At 45.6% G+C, this 16,629-nt stretch overlaps 1 protein-coding gene across 2 annotated transcripts in view; it reads right to left on the bottom strand.

Moving 5' to 3' along the window:
* The window catches only part of BANK1 (B cell scaffold protein with ankyrin repeats 1), a 277,427-nt gene that overhangs the window by 209,590 nt on the left and 51,208 nt on the right, over window positions 1-16,629 (bottom strand). The gene's annotated exons all lie outside the window — the stretch shown is intronic.

The raw sequence follows: 16,629 nt of genomic DNA, 5'->3' as shown, positions 1-16,629 counted from the left end.
GTCTCCCGGAGCGTGCTCAAATCCATATTCATTGCATCAGTGATGCTATCTAGCCATCTCATCCTCTGCCGTCCCCTTCTCCTTTTGCCTTCAGTCTTTCCCAGCATCAGGGTCTTTTCCAGTGACTTTTCTCTTCGCATTAGGTGGCCAAAATATTTGAGCTGCAGCTTCAGTATCTGTCCTTCCAATGAGCACTCAGGGTTGAGTTCCTTTAGGATGGACTGATTTGACCTCCTTGCAGTCCAGGGGACTCGTAAGAGTCTTCTCCAGCACCACAGTTCGAAGGCATCAATTCTTCGTCGCTCAGCCTTCCTTATAGTCCAGCTCTCACACACAGCCATACATTACTACTGGGAAAACCATAGCTTTGATTAGACGGACCTTTGTCGGCAAGGTGATGTCTCTGCTTCTTACTATGCTGTCTAGGTTTGCCATAGCTTTCCTCCCAAGGAGCAAGCGTCTTTTAATTTCATGGCTACAGTCACCATCTGCAGTGATCTTGGAGCCCAAGAAAATAAAATCTGTCACTGCTTCCATTTCTTCCCCTTCCATATGAAGGAAGTGATGGGGCCAGATGCCATGATCTTCATTTTTTTAATGTTGAGTTTCAAACCAGCTTTTGCACTCTCCTCTTTCACCCTCAACAAGCGGCTCTTTTGTTCCTCTTCGCTTTCTGCCATTAGGGGGGTATCATCTGCATATCTGAGGTTGTTGATAATTCTCCCGAACTATCTTAATTCCGACCTGTGATTCATCCAACCCGGCGTTTCTCATGATGTACTCTGCATATAAGTTAAATAAGCAGGGTGACAATATGCAGCCTTGTCATACTCCTTTCCCAGTTTTGAACCAATCGGTTGTTCCATGTCCTGTTCTTACTGTTGCTTCTTGACCCTCGTACAAGTTTCTCAGGAGACAGGTAAGGTGGTCTGGTACCCCCATCTCTTTCAGAATTTGCCACAGTTTGTTGTGATCCACACAATCAAAGGCTTTAGCGTAGTCAATGAAGCAGAAATAGATGTTTTTCTGGAATTCTCTTGCTTTCTCCATGATCCAGCGAAAGTTGGCGATTTGATCTCTAGTTCCTCTGCCTCTTGGAAACCCAGCTTGTACTTCCGGTAGTTCTCGGTTCACATACTGCTGAAGCCTAGCTTGTAGGATTTTGAGCATCACCTTGCTGGCATGTGAAATGAGCGCAATTGTACGGTAGTTTGAACACTCTTTGGCATTGCCCTTCTTTGGAATTGGAATGTAAACTGACCTTTTCCAGTCTTGTGGCCACTGTTGAGTGTTCCAAATTTGTTGGCATATTGAGTGCAGCACTTTAACAGCATCATCTTTTAGGATTTTAAATAGCTCAGCTGGAAGACTGTCATCTCCGCTACCTTTGTTGTTAGTAATGCTTCCTAAGGCCCACTTGACTTCACTCTCTAGGATGTCCGGCTCAAGTTCAGTGACCACACTATCATGGCTATCAGGGACATAAAGATCTTTCCTGTATAGTTCTTCTGTGTATTCGTTCCACCTCTTCTTTATCTCATCTGCTTCTGTGAGGTCCCTGCCTTCTTTGTCCTTTATCATGCCCGTCTTTGCACAAAACATTGCCTTGAGATCTCCGATTTTCTTGAAGAGATCTCTAGTCTTTCCCATTCTGTTGTTTCCTTTGATTTCTTTGCATTGTTCATTTAAGAAGGCCTTCTTGTCTCTCCTTGCTATTCTCTGGAACTCTGCATTCATTTGGGTATATCTTCCCCTTTCTCCCTTGCTTTTCGCTTCCCTTCTTTGCTCAGCTACTTGTAAAGCCTCATCAGACAGCCACTTGGCTTTCTTGCATTTCTTTTTCTTTCGGATGAATTTAGTTGCTGTCTCCTGAACAATGTTATGGACATCTGTCCATAGTTCCTCAGGCACTCTGTCTATCAGGTCTAAGCCCTTAAATCTATTCCTCACCTCCACTGTATATTCATAAGGGATATGATTTAGGTCATACCTGAATGGTTTAGTGGTTTTCCCTACATTCTTCAATTTCAGCCAAAATTTTGCAAGAAGCAGCTCATGATCTGAGCCACAGTCAGCTCCAGGTCTTGTTTTGACTGACTGTATAGAGCTTCTCCATCTTTGGCTGCAAAGGACATAATCCATCTGATTTCGATATTGACCATCTGGTGATGTCCATGTGTAGAGTCGCCTCTTGTGCTGTTGGAAAAGAGTGTTTGCTATGATCAGCGTGTTATCTTGGCAAAATTCTATTAGCCTTTGTCCTGCTTCATTTTGTACACCAAGGCCATGCTTGCCTGTTATCCCAGTGATTTCTTGACTTCCTACTTTAGCATTCCAATCCCCTATGATGAAGAGGACATCTTTTTTTGGTGTTAGTTCTAGAAGGTATTGTAAGTCTTCATAGAACCGATCAACCTCAGCTTCTTTGGCCTCAGTGGTTGGGGCATAGACTTGAATTACTGTGATGTTGAATGGTTTGCCTTGGATTCATACTGAGATCATTCTATCGTTTTTAAGATTGTACCCCAGTACTGCTTTTTATACCAGCTAACAATATAACTTTTGCATGGCTTGAATTCTGAACTGCAGCAATGTTATTTTAGTATTACGTATTCTTCCATTTTGTGTATGGGTACACATTTTAAAATTCCCTGACAGCATCAGAGAATAGATCCACCATTTCTAGTAGATCTAGTGACAGTGCAGTGGCAAGGCCTAGGTACTATGTCTACCAAGATAGGTAGACCTGGCCTCTGAGAAATTTGTACACCAGGTCTGTTCCTGTGTTGTTTCTCAGGGGGTGGACCTGATGTCTGAACAATGTCTTTCCACCCATAGCTGAAACCTTCAATTCTTTCCTTTTCTCCTTTCACCTCTATAATGGCAATTGGGCCAATGGTTCATTACAAGGTGAAATATTGGGTTAATATCGGGGGTGGGGGGTGGTGACCTCCTCAGCTTGCACTCCACTGCTTGGCTCTGCTTTATAGGCAATGCATGGTAGATTCAGGTACCTTCCCAAGAGGATTATTCATTACTACAATACATGAGGAAGCATTAACTTCTGTGAATCTGCATGGCAGCCTGTCTCAGCTCCAATGCCTGCACTAAGAGAGAAACGGGGAGAGGTTCCACTTAGGCCTCCTGCAAGAGTTAAAATGGTAGGTTTTCTTAAAGCTATATACACACAAACAATCCCCTGTAGCCCATAATAAATTGCACTGCTGCAAATTATTAACAAGGCCTGAGCTAGAAAGATCACAAACCCTTGTCTTTGCTGCTACCTATAGTTTTTTGGCAGACACAATAGGGCCCAAACGCAGCTGCATTAAACTCCCGTCAAGTGGGCCTTAGGAAGCATTAGTAACAACAACGCTAGCGGAGATGACAGTATTCCAGCTGAGCTATTTAAAATCCTAAAAGATGATGCTGTTAAAGTGCTGTACTCAATATGCCAACACATTTGGAACACTCAACAGCGGCCACAAGACTGGTAAAGGTCAGTTACATTCCAATTCCAAAGAAGGGCAACGCCAAAGAGTATTCAAACTACCGTTCAATTGCGCTCATTTCACATGCCAGCAAGGTGATGCTCAAAACCCTACAAGCTAGGCTTCAGCAGCATGTGAACCGAGAACTACCGGACGTACAAGCTGGGTTTTGAAGAGGTAGAAGAACTAGAGAGCAAATCGCCAACATTCGCTGGATCATGGAGAAAGCAAGAGAATTCCAGAAAAATGTCTATTTCTGCTTCATTGACTACACTAAAGCCTTTGATTGTGTGGATCACAACAAACTGTGGCAAATTCTGAAAGAGATGGGAGTACCAGACCACCTTACCTGTCTCCTGAGAAACTTGTACGAGGGTCAAGAAGCAACAGTAAGAACAGGACATGGAACAACCGATTGGTTCAAAACTGGGAAAGGAGTATGACAAGGCTGCATATTGTCACCCTGCTTATTTAACTTATATGCAGAGTACATCATGAGGAATGCCGGGTTGGATGAATCACAGGTCGGAATTAAGATTGCCGGGAGAATTATCAACAACCTCAGATATGCAGACGATACCACCCTAATGGCAGAAAGCGAAGAGGATCTAAAGAGCCTCTTGTTGATGGTGAAAGAGGAGAGTGCAAAAGCTGGTTTGAAACTCAACATTAAAAAAACTAAGATCATGGCATCTGGCCCCATCACTTCCTGCATATAGAAGGGGAAGAAATGGAAGCAGTGACAGATTTTATTTTCTTGGGCTCCAAGATCACCACAGACGGTGACTGTAGCCATGAAATTAAAAGACGCTTGCTCCTTGGGAGGAAAGCTATGGCAAACCTAGACAGCATAGTAAGAAGCAGAGACATCACCTTGCTGACAAAGGTCCATCTAATCAAAGCTATGGTTTTCCCAGTAGCAATGTATGGCTGTGAGAGCTGGACTATAAGGCAGGCTGAGCGCCAAAGAATTGATGCCTTCGAACTGTGATGCTGGAGAAGACTCTTACGAGTTTCCTGAACTGCAAGGAGGTCAAATCAGTCAATCCTAAAGGAACTCAACCCTGAGTGCTCATTGGAAGGACAGATACTGAAGCTGCAGCTCAAATATTTTGGCCACCTAATGTGAAGAGAAAACTCCCTGGAAAAGACCCTGATGCTGGGAAAGACTGAAGGCAAAAGGAGAAAGGGATTGCAGAGGATGAGATGGCTAGATAGCATCACTGATGCAATGAATATATGAACTTGAGCACACTCCGGGAGAGAGCGGAGGACAGGAAGGCCTGGCATGCTCTGGTCCATGGGGTCACGAAGACTCGGACACGACTTAACGACTGAACAACAACTTCTAAAATGGTTGTTTTTTTATGAGGCTGCAACTACTTCATAATAGGGGGGACCCACAAAAGGCTTAACACACCCAAAAGGGTTAACACACCCAGATAGTGGGTGTGTTAACCATTGCTATTACTTCATTCATTGCCTAAAAACACTGAAAGGCAGGAGCAGGCTAGTTCCTCACAAAACAATAGGGATGTCAGAGAATGCCGCCATGGATCTCGATGAGGCCAAATGCCAGTGCATTCGGCCCCCCGAAATCCATGGGGGAATGGCCTGCCATCCCCCACCCCCCGCGGATCCCCCCTGGACGAGACTTACCTGGGGCGGATGTTCCGGACGGCGACGGCTCCAGCGGCGGCTTTGGCGGCGGCGGTGGCGGCTGGTCCTCCGACCAGCTGCCACCGCTGTCATCTGCAGTCTGGTCGCTTCTGGGGTTTTTTTTGGTTTTTTTTTACATAGATGTGATAGGCTATGTAAGGACTTACGTAGCCTATCATGTCTGGGTTTAAAAAAAAACCAAAACGCGTACGCAAATGGCGGAGGCTATGGCCGCCGCCATTTGTGTTCCTTATTTTTGGCTGTCTTAGTCTACATAAATATTTACATAGACTAAGACGGCCAAAAATAAGGAACGCAAATGGCGGCGGCCATAGCCGCCGCCATTTGCATATGCCTTTTTTTTTCTTTTTAAAACCCAGATGTGATAGGCTATGTAAAGACTTACTTAGCCTATCACGGCTGAATACAGGGACGCAAACGGCAGCGGCTACGGCAGCCGCCATTTGCATCCCTGCTAGCCAGCGGTCAGATGTCTGGCTGCTGGCAGAGCCGGCTGGCGGCTCCGCGGAATCCCCGCGGAGTGGAGCCAGCCGTCGAGGATTCCGGGGGGAGGAACGGAGTGCCTTCCCCCCCTTGCGAAAGATTCCGCGAAACGGTAAGTGACTTTCGTACATCCCTACAAAACAAATGCTCAGAATAGTGGCTGCACATTTGCCCTTACATCTTGGGTTCTTCAAGGGCTAGAGATTTGTTTTTGTATTTTTAATGAAAGCTGGGAACTGGAGATTATGGCTCATCCATGAGGGGCAACTGCACCCCTTTGCCCCTTCCTGCAGATGCTCATGCTCAGCAAGAAATGGATATTCTGGCAATAATTCTGAGTTCCAGTGTAGCATTATGCTTAAGAGTGGGATTCATGAGCGGAATACCTCTAGCTGCTGAGCGACGAACTCACTGGATGACCTTTGGCAATCTGTCCCCAGCTTTACCCCCCCCCCCCCGAAATAGAGCTGTAATAGTCCTGGTCTACCTTAGAGTTTCAAGGATTACTTAGGTAATGTAAATGAAAGGCTTAGAAAAGGCATTACTTAAAGAATGAGCATAGTTACACACACACACACACACACACACACACACTTATTAATTTCATTTAGTGAAATTATTTATTCTATCCTGCCCTGGAATGAAAGCTGACCTGAGGAATGTTGAGCTCTCATGGGCCCAGCCTCCCAACAGCCCCTGCAAAAGTAAGAAGGAAGGGACTATTGGAAGACAACACAACAGATCCTGTTTAGAGATAGGAACATAGGAAGCTGCCTCATACTGAGTCAGTCCACTGGTCCATCTACTACAGTATTGTCAACACTGACTGGCAGTGGCTTTCTATGGTTTCAGGAAGGAATTTTTCCAGCTCTATGTGGAGATGCCAGGGATCGAGCCTGGGATTGGGGGATGGCATGGGTGTCTGGTTGGGGCTTGAAGCTCCATGATTTCTCATTGGCTTAGCCTCCTGGATGCCAGTCTGCAGATCTCCATGCTTGCGCAACTTGGTGCGCACCGAGTCAGGCTGCCCGCTCCCTCTCTGAGCGGCCATTTTGCATAAAAATGGCAGGTTGGCCTTTGTTTGTAAATAACCATTTATGCAAATGGCAACTGTAAAGGTGCCATTGATGCAACTTTACAGGCGTACATAGACCATTTGCACCTGTAATGTTGCGTCAATTGGCGAGGGAGCAGGAGGCTGTGTGCCACATGCTGGGTGTGAACTGCCCAGCAGCTTGCTGCACATGGTGAGCAGGGGCGGGTGGCAAGCAGGGGTCCAGCAAGCGGCACGCGGCATGGGATGGGTGAATTTGCTGATCCCTACCTTGGACCTTCTGCATGCAAAGCATCTGCTCCACCACTGAGCTAGAGCCCCTCCTTCTTTGACTGTGCCTTTCTTATTCTTCTATTTCCTTTGTTGTGTTTTGCCCTGACTCACCCTGAATTCTGCTCAACTAGCTTTCCTGCTTTCCCTTTTGTCCATAGTTTTCCCCTCCTCCTTGCTCACATCTGACATGAGGGGAGTTCAGATGATCTCTCCCATGTGTTCAAAGAATGTGTGAGGGAGACATTATGAGTGCATGGCGGGCTGGGGGGGATCTCTGGGCACATCAGAAACAGGAGATGGGGCTAGTCTGCATGGTGCAACAACCCACTTCACACATCCCTACTTAAGAAGAGCGATCCTGGTCTAATCAGGTAAAGAATTTCTATGCACATACATCTGTATGGTAGTAAGACGTCCAAAGTAATGAACTAAACAGAAAAACGTGTTAAAAAGCTAGGTACTTAATGTCCCTAAGTCTTAGGGCCCAAGAGGTACCTGATAATTGTACTCCTCCATCAAGCTCTAGAACTAGATACTTGGAAAAATGTCAGTTCAGAAAAGAAACATCATTGCTTCTAAGTAACTACATGGGTGTATTTGTGGACGTAAATGGGCAGATGAGCCATTTTACTCTAGTGCAAAGTAACTTGAAAGCCCCCTTCCTCTTCAGAAGAAAGGGGTATAATATTTGTGAAGGGCAGGTTATCCCAAAAGACACAACAGCTGCCAAAAATAGCATCCACCTATTTGGCCCACCATAATGTTTAGAGTCCCTTTCATGGATCACTGCCTTGTTGTGGCGAAGGGGCTTGCGTAATTCAGTGAAGCCATAAGCTATGCCATGCAGGGCCACCCATGCAGGGCCAACTCTCCATGGTGGAGAGTTCTGACAAAATATGGTCCACTGGAGAAGGAAATGGCAACCCACTCCAGTATTCTTGCCAAGAAAACCCCATGGAACATATCACAAGGCTAAAAGAGATGACGCCGGAAGATGAGCCCCTCAGGTCGGAAGGTGTCCAATATACTACTGGGGAAGAGCAGAGGGAATTTCCAAGTAGTGCCAGAAAGAGTGAAGTGGCTGGGCCAAAGCCGAAAAGACACTCAGCTGTGGATGTGTCTGGTGGTGAAAAGAAAATCCAATGCTGTAAAGAACAATATCGTTTAGGAACCTGGAATGTAAGATCAATGAATCAAGGTAAGCTGGAGGTGGTCAAACATGAGATGGCAAGATTGAACATCGACATCTTGGGAATCAGCAAACTAAAATGGACAAGCATGGGCGAATTTAATTCAGGTGACCATTATAGGTCAAATCAGTCAATCCTAAAGGAAATCAACCCTGACTGCTCATTGGAAGGACAGTTACTGAAGCTGAAGCTCAAATATTTTGGCCACCTAATGCGAAGAGAAAACTCTCTGGAAAAGACCCTGATGCTGGGAAAGATTGAAGGCAAAAGGAGAAGGGGACGGCAGAGGATGAGATGGCTAGATAGCATCACCGATGCGATGCAATGAATATGGACTTGAGCACACTCCGGGAGAGAGCGCAGGACAGGAAGGCCTGGCGTGCCATGGTCCATGGGGTCACGAAGAGTCGGACACGACTGAACGACTGAACAACAACCATGTTTAGAATAACTCTCTTCATGTCATTCTCTCATGATATGTGGTGTTTCTCTGTCCTGTTCCATATTATTGGCCACCAATGGGGAGTGGAGAAACGCTATAGATCATGACATCATCAAGTTAAGTTGTATTAGATGCCTGGAGGCAATCAAACTTGCAGTTGCTGTTTTTGACAGAAACCACGTGCACTGTTTTAGTGTCAATTGATTAGGTTATCACTCTGTTCAAGGTTCTAAATCCAGTTTGGCAGCTATGACTAGGGATGGATGAACCAGCAATTCCAGTTTACCTCAGTTTCTCATTTCTCCAGTCCAAAGTTCAGTTTGTCCCAAACTTTGAGAATTTTCTTTTAAAAGGTTGCATGAGAATTCATAAGCATGTTTGTATATATTTTTCTGAATACATGCATTTTGTATGCAGTTTTGCCTAATATACACATTTTTTCCAAGCGATTTCCCTAATATAACACATTTTTGAACATACACACCCAATATACAAATTTTTGTATGCATTTTTTTGATTGGCGACCTCCACTACGAAAATCAGAGAAGTGCAAATTTTGAAGAATAACTGAGTTTTGGTTTACATAATGGTTTGGTTTACATAATAGGTAGAACAAATTTCTCCCACATCCCTAGCTATGGCACAGATGAGCTCTAAAACTGAAAGATTTTCTCCAGTCTGCTTCATGACTAGCATTGCTTAGTGAAATTGGTTTCTGGTCCATATAATTTTAATAACTGCATAAATAACTAAAAAAAACCCAAGCAGTTTGAGTGTGTTGCAGGCAGCCTGACACACCAGAGCTTCCATCACAGGCCCTCAAAGGTTCCCAGTTTGTGAGGTCATTCTGAGGTCATTTTTTTTGCATCAAAAAAGCACACAGAATATCATTTCAGCAGGTTCATTATGTATAGCCATGCATTCTGGGAAATGGGGGTTCAGTGCTTTGCAATCCTCTTCAGGCCCGATAATTCCTGTATTTCATTCTAGCATTAAACTGGGACAAATGGGCATAGTTTTCATGTCCATGCATACTAAATAGTTATGTAATGACTTTTAAGTGTTTCTTTTATACTCACAATATTTTTCCAACAAGCTTCCGATGGACAAGAAAAACCCATAATGAGAGACTATGGACTGGATGTTGCTGTACCATGCACAGTACACACTAAATGATCTTTAGGCTTACAGAATAAACACTTTGCCTATGGAGCAGGCACACTTGCCAAGTTTTAATTTTGGAAAAAAGAAGAAAAAGCCTATTTCACTCAAAGACTTGAGCCAATAGACTAACTTTTAACATCTTTAAGCAGACACCCAATGGTAGTACTAGTAAGTTTTTTTTTCCATCATAGGAGAAAATTATTTATTCACGCTTTCTTATGTTTTTGCATTATTCCAAAGCCCACCTCTTCTCTGAAGCCTTTGGCTTAAACTCTTAGTTCTAGTAATGGGGATGAATTCATAATTGAGACAGTTCAAAAGATGAATTTCCCCACTTCAAAAGCATCACTTTCAGTTAGTCCAAGAGACCTTGGATTTGGGGTGTGGCTCAAAATATATTTGTTTGTTTCATATATATTCCACTCTGTCCCATGGGCTCAGAGGTACTTATGGCAGCTTTTATAGAGGTCCATAGTTCTGTCCCCAGTAGTTACAAGATAATGGGTTGGTATATTGCAGCTCAAATATAGTTTAAAATAACTGGCCTTACCATGTTTATGTTGGAAATGCAAGCAAGAGACAAACTGTTTTTATCATCTATAATGAACTTGTCAAATCACTAAGACATATCAGTTGTATATATTAAGAGAGCAATTTACGGAATTACTGGAATACTTGTAAATTTGGAACTGTTGATACTTCTGTTGATTTATATGAAAACCATCCATAAGGGTTATCAGAACCTCCTATCTTACATAACAGCAGCAACTGTCTTATATGCCAAATACTGAAGAATGAGAAACTCACCCACAATAGAATGGGAAAACAAAATGTTTGAATGTGTAGTTATGGCCAAACTAAGTAATTATGTATGAACTAATGAAGGTAGACAAACAGGAAATTGATGAAATGCAAACTTGCAATTGTTTATCCTGTCCCCTCCCTACACACTCTGTTATTCATGAAAATCCCCATGTGAGGGCGGGGGTGTTTGAGAGCAAAAGTCTGGATGTAGGCGAGTCAGTATATGTATACACGTGTGAGTGAATGGATGAGTGTGTCAGGATGTCACCCCTGCCGCCTTCTGAAATCCCCAGGTAGCCAGAATCAACACGCAGACAATAGGGCTCTTTTCCAAGGCTTTATTCCCATTCAACCTAATGACGCTTACAGATGCTAATTGCTTGATCCTAGGAGTGAGACTTAAGAGAGCTGCCTACTGGGGGTTTCTAGCCTTAGGAATCAGTTGATCTCCGTTTGGAGGGGAAGGCAGGAAACCTCTGAACTTATGGGCTAGGAGGAGAGAGTCCACCCCTTTCCCGTGGGGCATCGGGGCGCCGCTGTTGCCATCGCGCCAAGCGGGCTAAGCGCCTCCTCTCAGCACCCACCATCTCCTGCTTGATGCTGCGCCGGAGCCTAGCATCCAGAAACTGCTGTTGCGCCTCCCTCTCCCTGCCAGGGTCACTGTCACTCTCAGGAATGTGTACCGGGAGGGGCTCTCCCCTGGCTGCACCTCTGAACAGCGTGCAGGTTCCTCTCCCATGGTTTCTACCTCTTCCTCAGAATCAGAACTGCTTTGGGGCTCTCTGGGCTCCGATCCAACCCTGACATCGTGTATGTTGGGGGGGGAGAATGAAAGAGAGTGGGGATGACTGGCATATGGGTCCCAGAAGGTTAGCCATAAGGGAATGTGGCTGTCAGGATGGAAAAGGTTCCCCACACCTGATCTACTGGAACAATAAAGCAAATTCCTCCACAACATTAGCCATGTATTTAGTCCATTGTAAAGCAACTAATGCACCTGTCTGATATAAATTATTGGCTTTAAACAATTATATCTTATAATGCTACAGAGGAAAGGAAAGGCCTTCACAAGTGAAAGGATGTGGCAAGTAGCAGCCAAATTTAAGTGCTTAAGGGCGCAATCCTATGCATGTTTTAGACAGAAATAAATTGTACAAATCCCAGCATCCCCCAACCAGCCATGGTAGGAGTTGTAGGACTTCTTTCTGTCTAAACATGCATAGGATTGCACCCTAATAGAACAGTCTTATACCTTAGAATTAAAGGTAAGTTCCAGGGGGCGTACTCCAAGGTAATTATGCATAGTGTTGGAGTCTTAGAATATCATTGAAAACAAAGATGTATGTTGGCTGGTTATGGTCCATTGACACTGAGGGCAAAGCTGTAACATTCTAAGGAGATAGGTATAAACCGACAATATAGGTATGATAACACAATGTGCCATTCTATTCTAAAGCCTATGAGTGGTGGCAGGACGTTAAATAAATATTGCAAGCATGTTGAGATAACAAGCAGAATTGCTGAGCCTCAGCTGGGTCCATTCAATAGGCAGCTGTGAAAAAGCAGACTTATTCCTAATCTAACAGCACCTCACTGCAGTATCCAAGTGGGAAAATCCTTTTATACAGTATTTATCGTATGTATATCTACCTAAATTGTGTATTATTTTGTCTCCTTACATCAAAATAAGGCTGCAATCCTGTCCCCACTTTCCTGGGAGTAAGCTCCACTGAACTCAACAGGACTTACTTCTGAGTAGAAATATATAGGATTGCACGGTTAGCAACATAACCTCGCTGCTGTGCTTATGCAGAAAAGGAGGACTGAAATTGTTTTCTCTTGATAATGTACTTTGGTCCTCTGCATTATATTACTGCATTATAGATGACACATACACACAACAGTGGCAGTTCAAAAAGTTTCTAAAGCAAGAATCTTTCTGTCCCCATTTGCCGAATGGAAATTGTAAATAATGTTGCAGAAATTATATGAAATGAAGGGAATCACTCCTGATTTCCAGAAAGTAATGCAATCCAAAACACACACTACTCTCAGAAGTGAAATTGTTTACAAACCATTAACTTCTTGATGCACAATTAATGTGCATCAACTAACAACCCCCATTAGGGTATTGTGATGGTCAATTCTCACACACATATTCTTAGTTTGTGCAGAAAAACTGAAAACGTGGTAAATTAGTGTGCATATTGTCACCCTTTGCATTTTGAGATAGATACATGAAAAGCAACATTATTAAGAAACGGTCTTTTTTCAGTTACATCTCAGTTGACCTTAAGATCACAATGGAAACACTATCTTAAAATATCTGTGGTGAACTTCTCATCGTGTGAATTTCTCAGATTTTATTTATTTATTTATTTATTTCATTTCTACACCGCCCAATAGCCGAAGCTCTCCGGGCGGCTCACAAAAACCAAAACCAAACAACACACAATAAAACAATTTAAAATATATAGAACATTAAAACCACAATATAACAATACAACCACAATAAAACCTAGCAGCAGTGCAGGAGTTTAAAATACAGATTTAAAACAGCAAAGATAAAAATTTAGAAAGCTAAAATGCCTGGGAAAATAAAAAGGTCTTCACCTGGCGCTGAAAGGAGTACAATGTAGGCGCCAGGCGAACCTCACTAGGGAGCTCATTCCAGAGCCGGGGTGCCACAACAGAAAAAGCCCTCCTCCTAGTAGCCACCCGCCTCACTTCCTTTGGCAGGGGCTCACGGAGAAGGGCCGCTGATGATGACCTTAAGGTCCGGGCAGGCACATATGGGAGGAGGCGATCCTTCAGGTAACCTGGCCCCAAGCCGTTAAGGGCTTTGAATGTTAACACCAGCACTTTGAATCGGGCCCGGAAATGGACTGACAGCCAGTGCAGCTGGAAAAGTACTGGCCTAATATGAGCTCGCAGGCCAGTCCCTGTTAACAATCTTGCTGCCCTATTTTGGACCAGCTGAAGTTTCCGGACCGTTTTCAAAGGCAGCCCCACATATAACGCATTGCAGTAATCCAGATGAGAAGTTATCAGAGCATGGATAACTGTAGCTAGGCTATCTCTGTCCAGATAAGGGCGTAGTTGGTATACCAGCCTAAGCTGATAAAAAGTGCTCCGTGCCACTGAGTTCACCTGTGCCTCAAGTGACAGTTCTGGATCCAAGAGCACCCCCAAACTACGAACCTGATCCTTTAGGGGGAGTGCAACCCCCTCCAGAACAGGTTGAATATCACCTAGCCGGGCAGACGAACCACCCACTAACAGTACCTCCGTCTTGTCTGGATTGAGTTTCAGTTTATTAGCCCTCATCCAGTCCATTACTGTGCCCAGGCAGTGGTTCAGAACAGCCACTGCCTCACCTGGTTTTGATGAAAAAGAGAGGTAGAGCTGGGTGTCATCTGCATATTGATGGCACCTCAGCCCACACCTCCGGATAACCTCCCCCAGCGGTTTCATGTAGATGTTAAACAGCATGGGGGATAATATAGAGCCCTGTGGAACCCCATGGCACAATTGCCATGGCACAGAGCAATAATCCCCCAGCACCACCTTCTGGAATCGGCCATCCAAGTAGGAGCGGAACCACTGTAGTGCAGTGCCTCCAACTCCCAACCCAGACAACCTATCCAGAAGGATACCATGGTCGATGGTATCGAAAGCCGCTGAGAGGTCCAGGAGAATCAACAGGGTCGCACTCCCCCTGTCCCTCTCCCGGCAGAGGTCATCCCACAGGGCGACCAAGGCAGTTTCCATTCCAAAACCAGGCCTGAAGCCCGATTGAAATGGATCTAGATAATCCGTTTCATTCAACAGTGCCTGGAGCTGTCCTACAACCACCCGCTCAAGCACCTTGCCCAGGAAGGGGATGTTGGCCACTGGCCTATAATTGTTAACATCCTCTGGGTCCAGGTTAGGCTTTTTCAGGAGTGGTCTAATTACTGCCTCTTTTAAAGCAGCAGGCACCACTCCCTCTCTCAAGGAGGAATTTACAACCTCCTGGACCCAGCCGGACAACCCCTCCTTGTTTGATTTAATAAGCCACGAAGGGCAAGGGTCAAGCACACAAGTGGTCGATCGGACTTGGCCAAGCACCTTGTCCGCATCCTCAGGCCTCAGTAACTGAAACTCATCCAATAAAACTGGACCAGACGGTGCTCTGAACACCTCTACCAATGGAACTGCATTAATGGTGGTGTCCAATTCATGACGAATCTGAGCGACTTTATCCTCAAAGTGCTGCGCAAACTTGTCACAGCGTGCTACCGAGGGTTCCACCGTCTCTCTCCCTGGCCCAGAATGTAACAGGCCGCGAACCACTTGGAAAAGCTCCGCTGGACGACACTGAGAAGATGCAATGCTGGTGGAAAAGAACTGCCTCTTTGCCACCCTCACCGCCACAGAGTAGGCTCGATAGTGGGCTCTTACCTGTGTTCGGTCAGACTCAGCACGAGTTTTCCCCCACCTGCGTTCTAGCCGTCTCCCCTCTTGCTTCATTGCCCTCAGCTCAGGTGTATACCAAGGAGCTGGCCGGGCTCTGCTCAGAGGGAGAGGGCGCTTGGGCGCGATCGTGTCAACCGCCCGAGTCATCTCTGCATTCCACAGAGCGACCTGGGCTTCGACAGGAGCACCAGCCATACCAGCAGGAAAATCCCCCAGAGCCCTCTGGAATCCATCGGAATCCATTAATCTCCGGGGGTGGACCATTTTAATAGGTCCCCCACCCTTGCAGAGGGGAAAGGCCGCCAGAAGTCTAAACCTCAGCAGCAAGTGATCTGACCATGACAAAGGGACAGATGTTAATTCCTCCACTTTCAGATCACCATCCACCTGCCCAGTCGAGAAAACCAGATCAAGCGTGTGTCCTTTTATATGCGTTGGGCCGATGACATGTTGGGACAGCCCCATGGTTGTCATGGCGGCCATGAAGTCCTGAGCCGCCCCGGATACAGCAGCCTCGGCATGGAAGTTGAGATCCCCCAGGACCATCATCCTGGGGGTCCTCAACACCAAGTCCGAGACCACCTCCGTCAGCTCAGGCAGGGAGTCTGATGGGCAGCGGGGTGGGCGGTACACCAACAGAATCCCTAATCTGTCCCGGGTACCCAACACAAGGTACAAACACTCAAGATTTTGGATTCTGAATGACCCACAGCCCCTTTACACATGAACCAGATGAACCATCATGAGATTACTGGGAGCAGGACCACACTACTGGACCCACCACCACCCAGACGTCCACGTGTTGGTGTGGACTGCCTGCACTGGGGAAGCCAACCATGAGTAGGCTTTCCCTATGCAGACAGTCCACACTGTGGATGTCCAGGGGTCAGAGCCAGCAGAATCCCCAATGCTGGGGATGGGCCTAGCAGTGCAACTCACTCCTCATAGTCATATATTGGCCACTTCACATGATTCATGCATGACATCTTGCTTGCGTACCAGAATTGATGCATTAGGACAGGAAGCTGAACCTCTTTCATCCTGAGGGCCGAATTCAATTTCAGAGAAGCTCTTGGGGGGCACATTCCAATGGTGGGCAAGCCAAAGGCAAGGGGGGCAAAAGTACCGGCATATTGTCACTTGAAGCTCTTTCTGGTCCTGGGGGGTCCACTGTGGGGAATTCTGCACCACGGGCCCCTGCAGATTTCCCTGGAGCCCTGGCTGCAATTTATGTAGAAGTAGGTGCTTTACAGTCAAAAATGGCATAAAATACATCAATTACAGCTGTGATTTCCCCACGATAGGCCAACGGCAGCCTCCGTTAGTCTATCGCACCTTTTATAATGCCAGAAAGCCGCCCCACAGGAAATCTGAAGGACTTGGAAGTGAGTCGAGCCGATATGTTGTGGGCTCTGCAGGCTGGATTCTTGGGAATCTAGCCTCATTGGAGCCCATAGTGGATTTTTCCAGCATCCCTACTTCCAGTAGCTAAGCCTTAGGAGAGGCATTTCAACCTTTGAGAATGGGGGAAAATCTACAAAAGCTGGGAAACCACCAAATGATCACCGTGATCGGGGGAAAGAGGCTGGG

Source organism: Heloderma suspectum, chromosome 5 (assembly GCF_057233095.1).
Source record: "Heloderma suspectum isolate Gila_16-S chromosome 5, 16-S_ref, whole genome shotgun sequence".
NCBI lineage: Eukaryota > Metazoa > Chordata > Lepidosauria > Squamata > Helodermatidae > Heloderma > Heloderma suspectum.
The sequence above is the reverse complement of the archived record's forward strand: the minus strand, read 5'-3'. Positions and strand labels throughout refer to the sequence as shown.